Below are 17797 nucleotides of genomic sequence, written 5' to 3' on the forward strand. Positions count from 1 at the left end.
TAAAGGCCCTTTCATACCAAACATGTTACATGGGAAAATTTTTAATAGGAACAATGTATTTGTATTGAGCTATTCAAACCAGTTATACAGTGGGTACGGAGAGTATTCAGACCCCCTTAAATTTTTCACTCTTTGTTATATTGCAGCCATTTGAGTAAAATCATTTAAGTTCATTTTTTTTCCTCATTAATGTACACCACAGCATCCCATATTGACAGAAAAAAGCACAGAATTGTTGACATTTTTGCACATTTATTAAAAAAAGAAAAAACTGAAATATCACATGGTCCTAAGTATTCAGACCCTTTGCTGTGACACTCATATATTTAACTCAGATGCTGTCCATTTCTTCTGATCATCCTTGAGATGGTTCTACACCAGGGATCCTCAAATCTGGCCCACGAGATCCACTTCCCTGCAGAGTTTAGCTATAACCTTAATCAAACACACCTGAGCATGCTAATCAATGTCTTCAGGATCATTAGAAAATCACAGGCAGGTGAGTTTGATCAGGGTTGGAGCTAAACACTGCAGTGCATTGGCCCTCCAGGGTAAGATTCGAGGAACCCTGTTCTACACCTTCATTTGAGTCCAGCTGTGTTTGATTATACTGATTGGACTTGATTAGGAAAGCCACACACCTGTCTATATAAGACCTTACAGCTCACAGTGCAGGTCAGAGCAAATGAGAATCATGAGGTCAAAGGAACTGCCTGAAGAGCTCAGAGACAGAATTGTGGCAAGGCACAGATCTGGCCAAGATTACAAAAAAATTTCTGCTGCACTTCAGGTTCCTAAGAGCACAGTGGCCTCCATAATCCTTAAATGGAAGACGTTTGGCATGACCAGAACCCTTCCTAGAGCTGGCCGTCCGGCCAAACTGAGCTATCGGGGGAGAAGAGCCTTGGTGAGAGAGGTAAAGAAGAACCCCAAAGATCACTGTGGCTGAGCTCCAGAGATGGAGTCAGGAGATGGGAGAAAGTTGTAGAAAGTCAACCATCACTGCAGCCCTCCACCAGTCGGGGTTTATGGCAGAGTGGCCCGACGGAAGCCTCTCCTCAGTGCAAGACACATGAAAAAACACCTGAAGGACTTGAAGATTGTGAGAAATAAGATTCTCTGGGCTGATGAGACCAAGATAGAACTTTTTAGCCTTAATTCTAAGCGGTATGTGTGAGGGAGAAAACCAGGCACCACTCAACAACTGCCCAATAAATACCAAACAGTGAAGCATTTTTCAGCAACAATCACTCTGAGACTGTTCTTTCAGCTGCAGGGACAGGACGACTGGTTGCAGTCGAGGGAAAGATGAATGCGGTCAAATACAGGGATATCCTGGATGAAAACCAGAGTGGTCTCTGAGGTCTCCAGAGTGCTCAGGACCTCAGACTGGGCCGAAGGTTCACCTTCCAACAAGACAATGACCCTAAGCACACAGCTAAAATAACGAAGAGTGGCTTCACAACAACTCCGTGACTGTTCTTGAATGGCCCAGCCAGAGCCCTGCCTTAAACCCAATTGAGCAGCTCTGGAGAGACCTGAAAATGGCTCTCCACCAACATTTACCATCCAACCTGATAGAACTGGAGAGGATCTGCAAGGAGGAATGGCAGAGGATCCCCAAATCCAGGTGTGAAAAACTTGTTGCATCTTTCCCAAAAAGACTCATGGCTGTATTAGATCAAAAGGGTGCTTCTAATAAATACTGAGCAAAGGGTCTGAATACTTAGGACCATGTGATATTTCAGTTTTTCTTTTTTAATAAATGTGCAAAAATGTCAACAATTCTGTTTTTTTCTGTGGGGTGCTAGTACCACTGCAAAAGCAATATCAAAACATCAAATAGTGCTAAACTTGTTCTCTCTGTAAAGCATTTTTACAACATGAAAACAAGATTTTGAAAAATGATTAAAATAATAGTAATTACTGTAGTTAAAATGATGTAGTACAGACTTGTATAAGAAAAAAATGATTGGTTTTGGGTTCGCAAAATGATTGGTTTAATTTATACTTTTAGTAAAATGTATGTTCATGTTGCACTCTCTATTGTAGGGGCATGAATTTGCTTTTTCTTCAGCCTGGTGCATATTCATTTCACTTTTGATTTGGACAGTCCATTTGTCTGAGATTCGCTTAGCTTTTCATGTTTTGTTTGCCATGAAAGGGCTTTAAGTGTGCAATGTTTAATTCTCAGCCAGCAGTGAGCACCCAGGGGATGTTACAGTTCTTAGTCACCCTTCCTCTCCTCTTTTCTGGTCAAATGAAAGAAGAGTGTAATCTACTTTTCATGTTTGGAAAATGTCATTTCCGTACACACAGAGTTTCATAAAACTGCACAAAGAAAAAAGTTCTTCAAAGCCAAGCCGCTTTTTCATCTTTGGATTTTCATTATCTCAACTTTTGGTCCCACATTAGAGTTGTGCAACTGTTTGGCCTTGTGTAATGATCCAATTTGCTGGAGTTTTGTTCAACACTTGGATTCCTCACATGTAGGAAAAACAACTTGCCCTGGCACATGCATGAAAAGCCCTGTTTTCTCTTTCTCAGTTGCTACTGTAACGATCAAGGATTTCTCACACATGTTGACCTCGTTTTGACACACACATGGCCATGCTTTCTTTCACAAATAAATATGCAAAATGCACACGTGTACACAGAACTGTACAACAAACTGTTTTAAAATATCTAATGCTTTGTTTTAGGAAAGCCAGATCCTTGTGCCTCCAGTCCCTGTCTGAATGGGGGAACATGTTTCCACTACATTGGTAAATACAAATGTGAGTGCTCCCCATCCTTCATAGGAAGACACTGCGAGATCAACAGAGGATCCAATCCGGCACTAGAAGGTAATCAAATTCTGTTTTACCTCCGAAGTACACTGAGCTGTTTGCCAAACACGACAGGAATCAGGAGCTCACACACAGCTTTGCGGTAGTCAATATTCATTAATTTAGGTGTAAATTAATATGCATGTTAGGAGGAGAACAGCAGTCGTCTGTCTTCATTCAGATGATGCCAAGACGAAGCAGCAGGTGCCGTTCCTGCAGTAAAGCTGGGTTGTGTGTCACCTCCCCAGAGATGAAGCTGGATAAAGTCCCATCAGTGCATTTGATACTCTCTCTCTGAATAGGGGTTATAACTCTGCTGTTACAGGCCTCTGTGTTACTGTCGATTCTACAAGGTTTTCCACAAGGTGCGGTTAAATTTGTGTCCTGCTCTTCCATGATAGGATGAAATACCATCACCTAAAACTTTTTTACAAAAAGGATGTTTTTTTACAGCTTCTCTCTATTTATGAATCTGCTCATAGCTGTAAATGTGGCCATGTGTATTATGTAAATTGAAACCGGTTGATTCTTTATGTTTTCAGGAAAAGCAATTTTTTTTTTTTTTTGTAGAGAGAAACAAATATCTGTCTTTTGCTGCCACTGCTCAGTTTGTTTTATAGTGTTTTCTGACATTCTTTGTTTGCAGTGTAGGGCTTTGTCACTGCGTTTGCACTTTAAGTGTTCTAATTAACTTAAGTAACTTAAATGAAATTCTTCAGCCTTAGTTGGATGAATTTTTGCTGCTTCTGTGTATTTTGTTTGTTTTTTAAAAAGCAAATAGCTTATACCTTGTAAAATACATTTATATTAGCATCTAATATCAAAGTAACATTCATGCCATAATTTATCAGAAATCAGTCCTTAAAATTGTTTAACAAACCTGATCATTGCCAACAGTATATTGTGTTTATATTATTTGTCATAATTAATTTCTAACAAACCCGAGTCCCATTGTAAACTATATAAAACAATATTGGCATATTGAAAATGACTTTCATGCACCCGTTTGTGCACACTGCAGGTCCGGACATGTGGCCCCCCCCCTGTAAAAGTCAAGCAAACGCAGAGGTGCAGTAATTCCTCTCACCCCTACTCCAGGCTCCATCCTGGCTTCTTATGTATGCCACCCCAGGCTACACTCCCCTTTCAAAGGGCCACCCCACCAGAGCATCTGCAGCAGCCAGGGTTCCTGGAGCCAGCCCCCCTCCAGGCAGTCTGTTAAGGTGTACAGTGGAGAATTCAAAACCCCCCGTGTTTGTTCCAAAGTTTACCCAAGACTGTCCTGCTCTAAAAACCAACATCCAAAAATGGTCGGTTGGTTTGGGAATGCCTGGGAAAGAAAGAGCTGAATGAGCCTACAAAATGTCAAACGAGTAGAAAACACTCTAAAACAAATTGTAGTTTGATACAAACATAACGTTTGTAGAGTGTGTCAGGGTTTCTAACCCAGAAAGTAGTCAGGCCTTGGTATACAGTTCATAGTTTTTTAACACAAAGTGATTCTGCGGTCCCCCTTTTTTCTGTGGGACATAAAGCATGATGCTGTTCTGGCAACATGAGCTGCTACATCATTGTATCACATGAAATAAATAGGCCAATTTACAAAGTGAGACCAGGAGAAATCCAAAATACCTGGATTTCTGTTCATCATGAGAAACTGTTTGTTAATGGACTTGCATGAATCTTGATTTTCATACAACCACCAAACCATCGGGCCTCTACAATAAGCGCTTCCAGATCAAGACCATGCCGTTATTATGCCTTGAACACAAAATGTGTCCTATTTTAATTGTAGTGGTTGGTTGTAGTGTGTGTGTGTGTGTGTGTGTGTGTGTGTGTGTGTGTGTGTTTGTTTTTCAAGTTTTTTTTTTTTTTTTTTTTAATGCTTCCCTGTTCCCATCCATGTACTAGGGGATTTGTCATGAATGACTCTCTCATCCCCTTTTGTTGTTTCCCAGAGATAAACGAGTGTTTGTCTCATCCATGTATGAATGGGGGAACTTGCCGTGATAGGGGTGGCTACCTACCTGTGTGAATGTGAAGATGGTTTTACTGGCCCCCCCCCCCCCCCCCCCCGCGATGTCAAAACAGGTAACACACTGCATATCTCTTGCTTATTCTTTATTCTTTATCTTCTGCCATATTGACATTTTGATATTAGAGATTTTGACACCTCATTGTTCAAAAACCTGGCTTAAGTTCAGTTTCTGTGAATGTTTTGACAGACATTGATGAATGCCTTTCTGAGCCATGTAAAGCAACGGAGGTACGTGTGAGGATCAGCCTGGCTCTTTACTTCTGTCACTGCCAGCAGGGCTATGCCGGACAGGACTGTGAGATAGGTAACATCATCAGGAATATGTTCACTACTATTAGGGTTGCAAAGGGTGGATAATATCCGGTGGGTGAAAATGAACTTCGTAAACTTTTTCCAAAAATTCTGACATTTTCTGAACTTTTGCAACCCTAGCCTACTTTGACTTGGGACAGCCCTAGAATCACAGTGGACTTAATTTGGCTTTTTTCCCCCTACTGATCAACAAAAAAACACTCTTTTAAAATGTGATCAACATGATCTCAAATAAATACAAAGAAGTCACAATTGAAAAAAAAAAGAAAAAGAAAACAGAATTGATCTCATAAATTTGACAATCTTTTAATATATGACTAAATCACTGAGAGATACAAGAAGATTCAAGATTTTAGAACCACAAAATTATCAAATCTGTGCAGAATAGCTTAAGCCCAAATGCTTCCGAGTAGCAGTCACAGTTTTATTTTTTGTGTGAATGGCAAAGGGGAAGCCATTATTAAAAATGTCATAGGACAGCTCAGCTACAGTCTTTTATAAGGTATGTAAGACTTCAACCAGCTAGAAGGTTCCATAGTCTGATTTTTTTTTTTTGCTCACACTGTGTATAATTAGAAACACACCCTCCCCTAATTTTAGTAAAACATGGAGGAGATCCTTCTCTGCAGAAGGCCTAAAAGACTTGATGAAGGTAAAAGATAAAATGAATGCAGCAAAATACTCAGAAATCAAGAAGGAAAAACTTGATGGAGTCTGCAAGACACATACTAGGTTGGCTTGGAAAAGGCCCCGTACACTCAAGTCTCTATGAAACCTGAATGGGGAAAAACCGCAGTGGCCAGATGTGCAAATCTGATGTTATTCACACAGACTCAAGGCTCTAATTGCTCCCAAAAACTCAAACACTAAAATAAAAAACCAAAACACTAATTCAAAACAAAAAACCAATCTGTAAAAACAAAAATAAAAAAAAAAAAAAAAACAAATAAACAATTTTGGCATAAAGAATATTTTTTCTGATGATCAGTGTCAAAAAACTCCCAGTTAAACTATCTGTGACACTGTAAAACATTAAAATTGTTTTTGGTGAGCCCTTGATTCCCAACTCATTTTCCAGCTTGTATCTGCAACTGTTTTTTTAATCATTCTGCATAATCTGCTTTCCCCCTTTATTGTGACTTACAGTACATCAGATCTGATACACAAAACACCTCACACACCTACTTTATCTCCTACAAACAGGCCCCACCTCTCAGAGTGAAGGATATTCCATCTCATGATACAGATGTGTGTTTGTTCTGCAGAACAGGATGGATGTGAGCCAAATCCTTGCTTGAATGGAGGTGTATGCCGAGGCTACAGGAGGAACCACCTGTGTGTGTGTAAAGAAGGTTATGTTGGAGACCACTGCCAGACATGTATGTTAACCATTATTAAATATTACTCCTGAAAAAAAGTGCACAATACATCACAAATATAGTATTTGCAATTGCAATTGACACCAAAACTTGTGTGTGTATATATATATATATATATATATATATATATATATATATATATATATATATATATATATATATATATATATACTTTAAAAAAATTAATAATAATAATAGACCTGGTGAAGCTATTTAGTCAGGTCCTCCTACGTGCAGAAGCATTTGAAACTATGGGGGGAAAAGTTGCCTCTGACAAAAATAAGTGTTCTAAGCCTTCTGCTACATTAAACTGATCTGAATTAATCAATCCACACAAGCTTAAAATAGTTTTCTTGATGTGAATATAAAATTAAAATTATCAGTGAAATCTGTGTACCCTTCCACTTTCTGGAAGTCTGAGGTCTTATATATTAGTTCTGTACCTGTCAGATATGGTGCTTTATATGTGTGGTCTCATCTGGTCCTCTGTTGCCGTCTAGTGGAGAACCCATGTGTCCTGCAGCCGTGCGGAAACCGAGGCGTCTGTTGGAGTGATAGAAGGGGGAATTACAGCTGTGCCTGCAGGGTGGGCCACACAGGGAGAGACTGTGAGAGAGGTCAGCTCCTGATCTTCCATTATTCAAAATCAACCCTTATCCATTCATTTCATTTAAGTGGAGACTATTTAGAAAGAAACTAGATATTAAGATAGAATGGAATTCAGAGTTTGGGTGTTTTTACTGGCAAAGTGATTTGTTAAATTGCTCTTTAGGGAAGTTATTAATTATTCAGAGACATGGGAAGTTTGTTACTTGTTACAAACTTAAAATATATGCATTCTTTGGTCTGTAGTTGGTATGTATATATTGTGTTCATAAATGAATTTTCCAACAAATTTTAATTTTATAATTGCAGGAGTTTTAATAGCTGAATGTTTGTTTAACCAATGAATTTACATGAGGTTTCCAGTTGTTTGTGATTCATTGTTTGAGTGATTTATTTATATATTTATTTTACTCACAATTTCTACTCGATAAGCTATTTTATAGCTGTGCATTGCTAGAAAAATGTAATGCATTTTATCTAGAAATCACTTTTAAAATTAAGCTACCTCATACTTCAAAGAAAAAAATATCTGTTGAGAGGGTGAATTAAAATAAGAGATGTTTATTTTAGTTGTTTTAACTAACATAAATGCTTGTTTTTATTTTAAATAATTTTAAGACATCTTGGGGGGCCCCATTGGAAGTTTGCTGAGGTCCCCTAGCGGGCCGCAGCCCACTAGTAAAGGGATAGTTCACCCAAAAATGAAAATTCTGTCATCAATTACTCATCCTCATGTCGTTCCAAACCCATAAGACCTCCGTTCATCTTCAGAACACAAATTAAGATATTTTTGATGCATTCTGACAGCTCTCTGACCCTCCCATAGACAGCAAGGGTACTACCATGATCAACATCCAGAAACGTAGCAAGGAGATCAGTAAAATAATCCATGTGACATCAGGGGTTCAACCATAATTTTACGAAGCTACGAGAATACTTTTTGTGCGCAAAAAAAACTTAATTCAACAATTCGTCTCCTCTGCATCACCCTAAGGCCATTTTGTGAGTATCCACAGAACACAAACTGCGTATGCTGTTCTGTGTCAGCTGCGCAACGCGGATACATTTTCTATATTGTTTGTGCTTTGATTTGAATGAAAACAACGTATACGTGTGGTGCGGCTGACACAGAACAACATACACTGTATGCGTTCAGTGAATACTCTCCAAAATGGCCCTAGGGTGATGCAGAGGAGATGAATTGTTGAATTAAGTTATTTTTTTTTTTTTGTTTTTGTGTACAAAAAGTATTCTCATAGCTTTGTAATATTACGGTTGAACCCCTGATGTCACATGGATTATTTTACTGATCTCCTTGTTACGTTTCTGGATGTTGATCGTGGTAGTACCCTTGCTGTCTATGGGAGGTTCAGAGAGCTGTCAGTTAATTTGTGTTCCGAAGATGAACGGAGGTCTTACGGGTTTGGAACGACATGAGGATGAGTAATTGATGACAGAATTTTCATTTTTGGGTGAACTAACCCTTTAAGAATCACTGGTTTAGAGGGTAATTGAGTTATTTATAGCTAATATCTTTATTGTTCCCAGATCTGTTGCCTCCATCTGGCCTGCATGTGTTGCGGGTAGAAGAAAATGAAGTTGAGTTACGCTGGGAGCAGTCAGATGCCACTCAGAATTTAATCAGTGGCTTTGCTGTTGCCTTTGCTCCTGTTGGTCGTGGACCGAGGAAGACAGACTTCCTGAAAAAGCAGCATTCTACCTATGTACTACAGGGCCTGAACCCCGGACAGCTTTACAACATCTCCACCTTCTCCGTTAAACGCAACACCAACAGCAATGACATAAGCCAGCCAGCTTTCGCTCTCATCCGCACTAGTGAGAGCTCCCAATTTTTCTTCTGTACCTACATGGTGATTATGTCATATCCTGTTTCCTTAGCACAGTGTGACAGCAGGATTGCAATATATGTTTATTTATTCATTTATTTATTTACATGGTTATTCGTTTTGGTCCTTATTATTTTTCTCAGTTTTTTTTTTTTTTGTACACAATAATAGTCTAACATGTACATGTAGAGTATTCACTCGCATACTCTTCTCCTGTTCTGTCTCAGGCCACGTAAGGTGGAACAGCTGGAGGTAGTGAATGTGTCGTCCTCTCAGGTTTGGCTGCGGTGGCTGGTGCATGTTGGCCGCCATGCTGGGGTCAGTCAGGTTCGGGTGTCCCTGGTGCCTGCAGATGGTAGTGGACCTCGCACAGCTGTGCTCAATAGCAGCGTAACAGAGTATACCTTTAGGTCAGTCATGACACAGAAACAAGATCAGTCTGCATAGTCTTAAGAGAATGATCTTGTAATTTGCCCATCTAGTGTGTTCCAGGCTTCAAGTGCAGTCAGAAATGTCATATTCACAAGTTCTGAGTACATAATTAAAAATTTTTCCCACCTTTACTGTGCAGCCAAATAATGTGTCATAACATAATAATCAGAATTAGAATCAAGTTTATTGCCAAGTATTGTAGCCTATGTATACATGTACGAGGTATTTGTCTTGGTAACTGAATATCTGGACCTAGAAGTAGGAGTTTCCAAATGTCCAACTGAAGGCAGGATGTGTCAAGTGGCTACCAACACATTATAACATGAAAATGTGAATCTTTAAACATTTGCACAATGACAATCTTCTGTCTTGTAGTAAGAACGTCTGCCTGTAATACTTGTATTAGCCGCTAGATGGCCACAAAATGCTTGCCTGTATTTTTAAGGGGTAGAATAATAGTAAAGAAATGTACAGCTCAAAATAATTTCAATATACTCTTTAAAAAGTGTTCACGACATGTGAGTACATGATGACAGAATGTTTGGTTGAACTTAAACTAGACAAAAATGTAATAACCTTGGTAATTACTTACCACAGAATGGAACAAAAAAAAACTATCATCGGTTCGTCTCAATTAAAAAATTTTTGGGCATGGCGAAGTGTGTACACCCTGCTGACATGTTAACCTGTTGTCGTTTATACACATGTGTGCATGTCACCATTTAAGCAAATGATTTCAACCTTCCAAATTAAATTCTGAATCTGAATTTTCGTTTCTCATTTCTGAACATGTGGTTAATCACTACATACAATTATTACATATTGATACAATATTCTGAGAGATCACATAAAAGTTTAAAAATACGAAAAATGAAAAACACATATTTTTACTGATTAGTTGTGTGTAACCCACAGCACATTGCTCCCAGGTCAGATGGTACACAATAGATGTAGTCACGCAGAGTGGTCTGCGCCCTGAAGACCTACCATCAACTAGCAAATCTGCTGGCCCACTGCACTTCTGGACCAGTGAGTATCTCTTCAGCTCTGTGTTAAAAACACATGCACCTCAGTAGTAAGTAACAGCAAATTACATTGTTCTCTCCATCAGGACCGCTTCCACCTCAGAACCTTTCCCTCTCTCACATCACCACCACCTCGGCTCGGGTCACATGGGACCATCATCCTCGGAGTCTTCCAGATGGTTTTGTGGTCAATATTACTCAAGGCCTGAGCACCCGTAGCCGCTACCTACCTGATGGAAGTTTAGGGGACTTATACACTACGAGACCTCATTCCAGGACAACATTACCGACTTGCCCTCACTGCTGTACGCAAAATGGGCCAGGACAACTTTCAGAGCGTCCCTCAACACCTAGCCTTCACCACACGTGAGTCGCCGATATTAAAGATGACTGCTTGTCTGCAGATTGCAAGGATGTCTTTGTCATTGTGACCCGTCTGTGTATCCTGTATTGCACAGTACCAGTTTCCAAAGGGCCAAAGCAGAGGTGACAGACTTAAGGGAGGACAGGGACTGCCAGACAGGACAGACCTTGACACAAGTTCAAGATGACCACACAGAACTCCTTGAAGAGCCCCAAAGGTATAGTACTGTATAAATGCAACAATGCAATTATAGATGCTATACTGGGAAGCCATGCATAGAATAATGAGTTCTGTGTGTTTGTTTTCTCTTTCAGATATACAGAGCTTATTGACAGAAGAGGGAGAATTACAGCTAAATTTAACAACATTCCTCATAAAACCATCAGACACCACACAAGTCAGTAATTATTTAATATATAATGGTAATGCAAAAGTTATGTTGTTTTTAAATAATTTTAGATGAACAAATCTAAAAATAAATAAATGTTTTTATTCAAATAAGTTTTTAAAGTGGGGAACTTGAGAAAAAACTATTTTACAAAATGTTTTTTAGGGTTGTCAAGTTTAACGTTTTAACTGAGGATGATAAACACAATCATTTTTTTTAGAAGATTTGCCACATTTGATATTATAAATATTATTATTCTTTCTCCTAAAGACAGAAATCAATGAGATTAATTGTGATTATTGTATTAGTTTTAAATGTTACTGAATGTGTGTATAGGATACACTGTTAACATTACAAAGTAATTTATTCAAAAAAAAAAAAGTTCATGACAGCTACAACAACTATACGTCTGAAAATGAAAATTAAAACATTAACAACAAACACCCACCCCCAAACCCAAAAAAAAATGAAAATTTTGTCATTAATCACTTACCCCCATGTCCAAACCCATAAAAAGCTTTGTTCGTCTTCAGAACACAATTTAAGATATTTTGGAGTGAAAACCGGGAGGCTTGTGACTGTCCCTATATACTGCCAAGTAAATTACACTGTCAAAAGTCCAGAATAGTATGAAAGACATTGTCAGAATAGTCCATCTGCCATCAGTGGTTCAATTGTAGCGTTATGAAGCGACAAGAATACTTGTGTACACAAAGAAAACAAAAAGAATTACTTTATTCAACAATTTGTCCTCCTCTGTGTCTCTCCGCATCACCATAGCGCCATTTTGGAGAATATAAGCTGAACGCAGTTTCTATTCACGTACAAAAAAAAGTATTCTCGTCGCTTCATAATGTTACGGTTGAACCACTGATGGCAGATGGACTATTCTGATGATGTCTTTCATACTTTTCTGGACCTTGACAGTGTTAGTTACTTGGCAGTCTATGGGACAGTCACAAGCCTCCCGGTTTTCATCCAATATATCTTAAACTGTGTTCCGAAGACGAACAAAGCTTTTACGGGTTTGGAATGACATGGGGGTAAGTGATTAATGACAAAATTTTCATGTTGGGGGTGGAGTAACCCTTTAATTCATTTTGGGAAAAAGAAAAAGAAAAAAAAAAACAGCTCAAAGCAACATTATATGGTATTAACAGTATTATGCTTAACATTTTTTTGCGTAAATGGGTCACTTTATATGAGAATACTGTATATAACTACCTTGATATTTTATGAAGTGGTCCCTTGCATAAACAATTTTAAAACCCCAGTTTTTATTTAACTTGATTTTTACATTTCTGCCACTGTCTCTTTTTAAAAACAGAGCCTGACCCTCCAATCAAATTAGAAAAGAGGGAAGAAACCACCAACAAGATAAGTCTAGCTCTGGAAATTCCTGAAGAAGTGACAACGAGTAAATCTGGTAGGTGATCTTTCAATAAAACACACATAAAGTTTATTATTAGACAAGTGAAAATTTATTGATTAACTTTAGACAGGGAGTTTGTGGATCTTAAAACAGGAGAATGTTTGGTAACAATTTACTTGAAGAGGGGTGGCATAAGAGACAGGAGACACATAAGACACATGTCATGAATATGAAGGAAGTTTTATGCATGTTTATGACAACTGTCATTAAGTGTCCATTTCGCTCAGTTATGTAATTTTTAATGCAAAGATGACATTATTTGACCTAACCCTACCCCTACCCTTACCCTTACCCTTACCCCTAACCCCTAACCCTAGCCCATAACAAAGACATCTCAAACAATGTCATCTTTGCATTAAAAATTACATAACTGAGCGAATGACACTTAATGACAGTTGTCATAAACATGCATAAAAAAACATCATATTCATGATGTGTCATGTCATGATTATGAAGGTGTCATGTCAGTTTTATGCACACACCTTCAAGTATAGTGTAACCAAGTGTTTTTAAAACAGTGGGTGGTATTCAAACTCTCTAATTGGTCCCAGCTGAGAGAGAGACTGTGGCAAAATACCACTGCATGTATTCTGAATAGTCTTCAGCATGACAGTCACCATAAACAAACCACATTCTATCAGCAATCTGTTATGGTTTCAGCCCCCCCAATTTCAGAATTCATATTTATGTGCATGTGATTGTGTATTTAAAAGAGCAACTAAATAAACCCAAACATGAAAAAGCTGCAAGCTCGCCAATGTTTAAACTCTTCATGTAGCAAAGCATTGTGTTTATGTGTTTTTATCCAAAAACATTTCATTACATTTCAGAATCATCCCAAGACTGCAGAACTCAGCCCTGCCAGAATGGTTGGAACCATGTGCGCAGATCAACGAGTCGTTCAGCTGCAACTGTGCCGCTGGTTTCAAGGGCAGACGGTGTGAGCTATGTTAGTATAACCACGTCTGTTCATTCACAAGCATACAAACACACACCAATGAATCCCTAATAAATGCCAAACTGAAGAATTTAGCTTGAGCTTATTTATTATTATTTTAGTTTATTATTTATTTATTATCCCACCACCTAGACACCAGAATCTGTATTTCACCAAAGTCATTTTAAAAGCATCAGTCTGTAAAAAAAATCTTCTTATACTATAATAATATTATATATTAATATATATTATTATTATATAATAATATTATATATAATACTAAAAATAATATAATCTTTAGTAGCTTTGACTGTAATAAGATCTTTAGTCAATTTTTCTACCTTTCGTGTATTTTCTTTCTCTGCCCTGTTGTATACAGATTGTCAGCGAGTACCTCACCCATGTACTCGCCTTTACTCTGAAACAAAGAGTGTGCCTGTGTGGGAGGATGGTGTCTGCCATTATTTGTAAGTTTCTGCTGTCTGTATATGTCTATTGTCCTGTTTTGGTCCAGTCTAATCCAATAGTTGTATCTCTTTTTGCTGAGTACCTGTTTTCACCCTCAGGTTACAAAAGGACATATAAAAGTTCCAGCAGGATGTTTGTTTTAGAGAGATATGTGAACCTTTGCTGCCTAAGAAAGTACTGCCCAAGACTCCAAGTATGTATAATGTTTAAAACATTATATACAGTTTCTTCCTGGTTCCCATTGTACAGTAGATGTAAACGTGGTGGAAAGTGACTTTATGTAATATGCACAATTTAAATCATGGCATGGAGCTGATATATGGCAGTATTAATGCTGCGTATATGAATTAAACAACCTTTTTACCCCTCTCTCTCATCAGACAGAAGAACTCAAAAACAACAACAATAATGGTGAGTATATTTTATATCTCTGATAGAAATGGACAAAAACAACATACTGAATGTGTGTGTTTTTTTTCTGTTTTAGGAGGTTGAATCAATGACAGCTTTGGGGAGTAATTGCTTCTCTTAGTCTTAGTTTAAATGAGGATGTATTACCATCATTGTTTGACCCTTTTTTTTTGCCATCACTGTTCACCTTTTATTGGCTACATTGTCCTATGGATGTATTATTTGTTCATTTACAGCTCCAAATCTGTAGAATGAGCTTGACCCATATGATTTAGGAGTTATCTGCTTCAAATAGCATACCTCGAAATGTAAATATTATGTGATATTGACATCTAGTGGCCGTCAAGTCCCTCAGGGAATTTTTGTTGAATCATTGCCTGTTCAGTCTCCAAAACCTACAAGTATTTTCATTCAACTATTCATTCAAACCTGGTTCTCTCCAAAATACTGTGAAAATAAATGTCATACCATTGTTTCTGTTTGTGTAACAGAAAACTGTCTGCTAGCTACCATGTAAATAGTGTTTATAGTCTGTTTTTGTAGTTGAATATTTTAATAATAAAAATGTTAAACCTTCATGGTCTGTTAATTGTTTCAGGAAAAAAATAAAGCTTCGGTAAGGATTTTAAACCGATAAACCTTACTGGTGGGCATTTTTATCCAGAAAACAGATTTGAGTTTTGGGACAAATAACCGATGAGGCTATGCTAGACCCTTAATTACCACAAGTGTGTTTGCTATTTTGTAAAATAAATACAAATTCTAAGAATTCTCCTTTCATCTGGCAAAATTCCCTGAGACTGTTTGTCTGGCTTTGTGAAATATGTACAGTCATGGCAAAAAAATTTTGGGTTTTGCAAAGTTTGCTACTTAAGCTGTCATGGTGTTCATTCACAGTGTTTTAGATTATTGTGTAGAGTGATCAGATGCATTTTAAATAATTTCTAAAAGCTTCATTGGCCAAAGGATTAACTTTTCACAAAAAGATTTAAAAATAATAATAATAAAAATAAAAATTCCTGACACAAAATAGAAATATAAAATTAATTGACTAATCATATCAGCAGCACATGTGAAAGTGGGAATGAGAACTAGTCAGGTTAATCACTGTCATACTAATCAGATTTGTAAGAGCAGACTGATTGCTATAAAAAGAGAGGAAGAAGCGCTTCAATCATTGTGTTCTTGTTAGAAATGGTTGCCTTCAAAGAAACATGTGCAGCCATCATCACTTTGTATCAAAATAGCCTCACATGCAAGGAAATTGCTACAAAGAATATTGCACCTGAAAGAACCACTTACCGGATCATCAAGAACTTCAAGGAGAGAGGTTCAACTGCAGTGAAAGAAGTCTTCAGGATGTCCCAGAGTGTCCAGCAAGCACCAGGACAGTCTCCTCCTGAGGAGTCAGCTACGGAAATCGTGTCTCCACCAGTGCAGAGCTTGCTCAGGAATGGCAGCAGGTTGGTGTGAGAGCATCTGCACACACAGTGAGGCCAAGACTTCTGCACAATGGATTGGTGTCAAGAAGGGCAGCAAAGAAGTCACTTCTCTCCAAAGAAAAACTTCAAGGACAGTCTGAAATTCTACAGGAAGTAGGCTACAAGGATTGGAACATTATCTTCTCTGAAGCTCCCTTCCGACTGTTTGGGACATCTGGAAAATCGATTGTTCAGAGTAGAAAAGGGTGAACGCTACCATGAGTCCTGTTGACGTGCCAACAGTGAAGCATCCTGAGACCATCCATGTGTGGGGTTGCTTTTCAACCAAGAGAGTGGGATCTCTCATAATTCAGGTTCAAAAACCTGTGGTCAGTCCTCAAAAGGTGAGAGGACAAGCAGAAGCCCTAGAAACTCCTAGAACAAATAAGGCAAGAATGGATCACCATCAGTCAGGATTTGGCCCAGAATCTAATATCCAGCATGCCAGAGAGATTGCAGAGGTTATGAAGAACAAGGGTATTAAAACTTATGATATGCTTATCATTGTTTTTTCAGTATTCCATAGAAATGTGGAAAATAATCGACAAAATGAGCCAAACTTTGTAAAGCACAAAAACTTTTGGCCATGACTGTAGTTATAGATCTTGCCCTCTAAACTGCAATTCTACAGTCCCAGGTAAGTGGTGACACAGAAAGTAGATGGCTACAGATATCAATTTCCTGGTCTAACTTCATTTTTAAGAAAGAACTTAAACCAAGGGTTGGACTGCAGTTTGTACATTTATGCCATTAGATTAGATTAACTACAAAGCCAATGAAATGATACCTTTTCAAAAGATGCACTTTTGTACTTTTTAGGGTACTAATATGTGCATATGTAGTTAGTACCAATAAGTACCCTTTAGGTACAAATGTGTAGCAATGTTTTTTTATTATTATTTTTTTACTACCCCAGTGACAGCTTTTGTACCTTTTTCCCCCCTTTTTCTGCAGAAATGCAAATAGCAATATGTCTATACATATATATATGTATATACCAAATACTATCATTTTCTATAAAAAATAAAGAGCATAAGTATAAGGTTGAGAAAGCAGAGACCAGCTCGAGACAAGGTGTGCAAATAGAGAGCAAAATCTTAGAAATGATAACGGATAAAGTCTATAATGAGCTTTATAATGGTTTCTTTGCATATTACAAACAACTTTTTGCAATTTAAGGAAACAAACTGATACAAAGGTTCTTGTTTATCCATCAAATATTTATCAAAATATTAATTCTTAGTTATATCAGTCACAAAATAAAAATCAACCTTAATAATTAAAGTTTTTTTAATGTGATATTATTATAATTTCAGATATATTATGTTTAAGATGATATCTTCAGTCTTTTTTAGGTCACAGATTCCTCATTGTATATTCCATAAGAGCTATTTTAAATATAGCCTTTTATTACATACTTTTTATGGCTGCATTTTAAAACAACAATAAAAAAATTGATGTACAATATTGAAGTCAAATTACATTTTAATTTTATACATTTTAAAGTGGGTGATACAAACATTCCTAGTTGCTTTTTGTTTCTTAACTTTCACTTTGGTTTAAGTTAACTTGATATAGCATTTTCCTTTAACGCATTTAATGTGTTTAATATTTCAGGAGAAAAGAGTTTGAGATCAAACGGATTCAACAGGCAGTAACTGGTGTAGGCAAAAGCTTACAGTTGTCACCTGCCTGTATTATTATCAATAACATTAAACACACACCACCCCAGGAGCGCGCCCGTAAAGGTCCGTGCGTGCGCGCACTAGTTGTAATGCCTCCCCCAGCCGCCCCCTGTCTTCAATGAAAACTGAGATTGCCGGGGGGTGGAAAAAGACCATGAAAGGAC

The 17797-nt window shown here is 37.7% G+C and overlaps 2 long non-coding RNA genes and 1 pseudogene across 2 annotated transcripts; all 3 read left to right on the plus strand.

Moving 5' to 3' along the window:
- The window catches only part of LOC122145414, a 28515-nt pseudogene extending 17558 nt beyond the window's left edge, over positions 1-10957 (plus strand).
- Positions 10958-12577: 1620 nt separating this feature from the next.
- Positions 12578-14088, plus strand: LOC122145307. The gene is made up of 3 exons (XR_006160251.1): positions 12578-12645; positions 13482-13600; positions 13968-14088. It is a non-coding gene; the product is annotated as an uncharacterized LOC122145307 (long non-coding RNA).
- An 84-nt stretch (positions 14089-14172) lies between these two features.
- On the plus strand, positions 14173-14677 carry LOC122145308. Its single transcript, XR_006160252.1, has 3 exons — positions 14173-14249; positions 14437-14467; positions 14544-14677. It is a non-coding gene; the product is annotated as an uncharacterized LOC122145308 (long non-coding RNA).
- The last annotated feature ends 3120 nt before the right edge of the window (positions 14678-17797 follow it).

This window comes from Cyprinus carpio, chromosome A6 (assembly GCF_018340385.1).
Source record: "Cyprinus carpio isolate SPL01 chromosome A6, ASM1834038v1, whole genome shotgun sequence".
Taxonomy (NCBI): Eukaryota; Metazoa; Chordata; class Actinopteri; order Cypriniformes; family Cyprinidae; genus Cyprinus; species Cyprinus carpio.